Raw genomic sequence first — 684 nt, forward strand, 5'->3', positions numbered from 1 at the left:
TTAGCGTGTTTAGGGCTGATTTAGCTCACTGGGCTAAATCGCTGGCTTTTAAAGCACCAAGCAGGCCCAGCAGCACGGTTCGATTCCCGTACCAGCCTCCCCGGACAGGCGCCGGAATGTGGCGACTAGGGGCTTTTCATTGAAGCCTACTCGTGACAATAAGCGATTTTCATTTTTTCATTTCAATGTTAGAAAACATAATTAGAAAATATAGGTAAAACGAGGAAGTGAAGTGGCCTTTTTGGTACTAACAGGATGTGGGCATCACTGGCTAGACAAGCATTTGCTGGCCATCTTTAATTGCCCTTGATTTGTAACAGGGAGGAACTGGGCAGCACGGTATCACTGTGGATAGCACAATTGCTTCACAGCTCCAGGATCCCAGGTTCGATCAGGCTTGGGTCACTGTCTGTGCGAGTCTGCACATCCTCCCAGTGTGTGCGTGGGTTTCCTCCAGGTGCTCCGATTTCCTCCCACAATCCAAAGATGTGCAGGTTAGGGGTTGGCCATGATAAATTGCCCTTAGTGTCCAAAAATTGCCCTTCGTGTTGGGTGGGGTTACTGGGTTATGGGGATAGGTTGGAGGTGTTGACCTTGGGTAGGGTGCTCTTTCCAAGAGCCGGTGCAGACTCGATGGGCGAATGGCCTCCTTCTGCACTGTAAATTCTATGATGAAATCAGTAT

This window comes from Scyliorhinus canicula, chromosome 21 (assembly GCF_902713615.1).
Source record: "Scyliorhinus canicula chromosome 21, sScyCan1.1, whole genome shotgun sequence".
NCBI classification, from domain to species: Eukaryota; Metazoa; Chordata; class Chondrichthyes; order Carcharhiniformes; family Scyliorhinidae; genus Scyliorhinus; species Scyliorhinus canicula.